Source organism: Sinocyclocheilus anshuiensis, unplaced genomic scaffold (genome assembly GCF_001515605.1).
Source record: "Sinocyclocheilus anshuiensis isolate Anshui unplaced genomic scaffold, SAMN03320099.WGS_v1.1 scaffold186, whole genome shotgun sequence".
In the NCBI taxonomy this organism is placed as follows: domain Eukaryota; kingdom Metazoa; phylum Chordata; class Actinopteri; order Cypriniformes; family Cyprinidae; genus Sinocyclocheilus; species Sinocyclocheilus anshuiensis.
The window spans coordinates 413,711-417,143 of record NW_015542355.1 but is presented as its reverse complement, the minus strand read 5'-3'; the positions used below and the strand labels follow the sequence as shown (position 1 = coordinate 417,143).

At 37.2% G+C, this 3,433-nt stretch overlaps 1 long non-coding RNA gene across 1 annotated transcript in view; it reads right to left on the bottom strand.

The window, feature by feature from the left end:
- Nucleotides 1–3,433, bottom strand: part of LOC107691700 (uncharacterized) — a 19,222-nt gene that overhangs the window by 4,715 nt on the left and 11,074 nt on the right. The window contains exon 2 of the long non-coding RNA XR_001634558.1: nt 1,752–1,755. This is a non-coding gene — a long non-coding RNA (uncharacterized LOC107691700). The remainder of the gene's footprint in view (nt 1–1,751; nt 1,756–3,433) is intronic.

Below are 3,433 nucleotides of genomic sequence, written 5' to 3'. Positions count from 1 at the left end.
TGTGTGTGTGTGTGTGTGTGTATACGTTGGTTATATAGTCATGTTCAAATCATTTCCATTTTTTCACACAGCTCATTTCTAATTGGTTAAACTGACCATGTTACAACTTACAAAATGCCCTGGTCTCTCCTAAGCACTGTTTATGGTCTGAGGAAGTGGGCCTATGAGAAACATCAGAAGATCATTAATAACATTACATGAGTTTCTCCTGCCAATTGGTGAATCAAATAAACAAATGTTGGCCTACTTCCAAGAGCCATTAATACAATCGAAATACATGTGTACACTTCCTCATGTCAGCAAAACACTCCAAAACAGGCCAGCATCCACTTTAGAGATGCACTATAATTAATTGTTTTTGTTAGGTGTGAAACACCACTTTAGAAACAGGTTGAGAAAGTGAATAAATATTTTGTGATTGCTGCATTCCATTGTAACTGCGTCTGGTGTTTAAAAGGTGAACATAAATTAATCATGTAATATTGGCTTTCCGTTGTTCCTCCTTAAAGACTTCAGCAGGTGACTTGCTGTTAAATTTGGCTTTGAATGTGAATGTGAAAAATCATTAACCAGCTCAGTCAAGTGAAACTGCTTGTCATCTCCAATGTCAATTAAACACTTTACGTCATATGAAGAATTTAAAAGAAGACCTTAAGCAATTCAGAGTTGGAATTGCGGCAAACCATTTGGCAGAAAATGAAATGTGCAGGAAAAATTGATTATTTGACAATCCTGCCTAACTGAGTACGTCAAGCCATGGCATAAAGATGAATATATTCATTGACATCTCTGACACAAATACACTGCCTGCAAACTTGATAACAAGCTTCAGTCAGTTAGAATGAGTAGCAAAGTTTTGTTACAAGTAAATGATCATTTGAGCCAGAACCAAAACAAACAAGTTGCAAACAACATGTGAATTCTGCATGGAGATTCCGAAACAATGCGAATCTCACTGATTAGATATTAAGTTGTTGCTATGTGTAGAGTTATGTGGAATGTTTCTTTAAGTCACGGACTTCCAAGGAAGTGACGTCAGTGAGTCCCAGGTTGAAGGGAGAGCCCGCAGTTGTTGAATAAACTAACCAAGCTGGTATGTGTGTCTGTCATCAAAAGTCTACACTATGATTGCTAGGGAGTTCTGGGTTGTTGTTAGATTGTTGTTTACTGTCCCTACTTAAAAAGCCTAGAGATAAAAATCCAATGTTATTGGATTTTTTCACCCACTTTGAGTGAAAATTGTAAGTCTGATCACTCTGAAAAGTATCAACAAACCGAATGATTTGAGGCACACACAATATAAGTTTAAATGGTAAGTTTGGTTTGTTCAAATAACTCTAGCACTAATCAAACTTGCTTAATTTTCGTTTCAGCACTGCTTGTTGTGTGTTTATATCAGTTCAAATAAATTGGTTTCTTTTTGGCACTACAGACTGGCAGCATATAGCCCTGTATTGTTGCCCTAGGGAAAGCCGTTGCTCAATATAACCAGACATCAGGCAGAGTCAGTTAATCTACTGCAACCAAACTGAATTGTAAGAACGCTCTGAGAATTTCAGTCCTCCAGATGAGTCTGTCCAGCACTTTCGCCTTTTGACAGAGCAGACTATACGACCAGAGCACGCTTAGAGAAATGAAAGACTCTAGAAGAGTAAGTGTATAAGCTAGGAGGGAACTCTATGAAAGAGCGTGTTTCAAGTACCAGGCCATTTCAAAGTCCAGTACTGGGACACTTGAAACTCAAAAGTCACCTTGCTCACTTTGTGATCCTTTAAATCACTGCTGTCTCGGCTGACCTGAGGACAGCCTGAAGTGCATTAGCCAGAGAGACTGACAGATACATTAGTCAGCGAATTCTTCTCAGATGTGCTACAGCTCCATCAAATAAGCTTCATGGCTTTATTTTGTCTGTCAGGGCAGTTGAACAGATACTGTACGCTGTGATTTTTAATGGCTGTGCCATCAATAAATATCTCAATTTAAATTTATCATATGTTAACGACGTGAAGCCTGTTCCAAAAGTGAATAAACATAATTATGCTGTCTACTATGGTACCTTTTTTTAGATAGATAGACAGATAGATAGATAGATAGATGTGTTTTGTTTTTTGCCGTATATTATTGGCTGTAAGAACATAAAAACATCAAAATTCAAGAGGCCAATACTGTCCTATTCATGCATGTTATATTTAAAAAAAATCATATTGTTGGACCTATTGCTTTTTTACTGTTATATGCAGTATCTCTAGAAATGAATGTATCTCATTGCTAGTCTATGAGCTATTTTTGCCCTTCATTATAATTCAAAAATGACTGGGACGTTTTGATATAGGAATATCTTTTCTCAATATCATTTTTTAGGAAGTGTCGGAAAAATTGGAGAGATGCTGGGAGATTCTGCATTGGAGATGGATTGCAGTTAATTTCTGTTCCAGTTTTGTATCTGCAGTGGAATTACAGGCCTCCAGGTGGGAAACATAGATGAAAGAGCGGGAGAAGCCAGAATGTTTGATGGGATTTCAGCACTTGGGGGGCCTCAACCAGTATCTGAGAACTGATCTGAAAACAAGTTACTCTCCTTTTTTCTCTCTCTTAATCATAAAAGCTGATCCTTAATCAACATGCTTTTCTCAGATGCTTGAAAGTAAAGTATAATAATACAGTCTTGCATACATTAAACTTCCTCTACCGCAGAGATCCCCGGTGCTGTTCCATCACAGAGGCTCAGCTCTCTATGACAAGGAGGTGTTCTGAATTTTGATGAATGTTTAATTCCTGTTAGACAAGTTGATGGGTACTGTGCTTGTGCTCTCGGAAGGCTTATACGGTATTAATCATTTTCATGGTAAATGATTCCGTGAGAAAGGGGTTGGATGAGGCAACATTTCTGACATGTATTTGCACCGGACTTTGCCATGATAATCAGCCGGGGATGTATAATAGAGGCCGTATATTATATCAATATCCACATAAATCCTGAAAGATAGAGGGAGGGTGATTCCAACTGAGATTCAGGATTCAGAATGAACGGGGTGGTACAGCCATTTGCTTGAGAAAAATGGAAGGTGATTATATTTTGCTGTCAAAATTGGCTGCTTTATTAAGATATTACGAATGACCTTTCAGAGGCAAAATAGAGTTCAATATTCAAAACAAAATGAGCTTCGAGAATTCATCTTACCCTGGTGAGTGAGTCACTGCAAAAGGGCAAGGGAATTAAATCTGAGCACATACTGTATATCTGACTTATTATAACCGGTTTTGTATGCAAGCCACTATTAATATTGAAAACAGAATGCTAGCATGGCAACCCTTGACCCGATTGCTCAGAGTAGCCATAAATTAAAATGCTTGGTTTCCTCATGTAAATAATTATTTTAAAAAAAAAATAAAAATAAAAAAAATATATATATATATATATATATATATATCA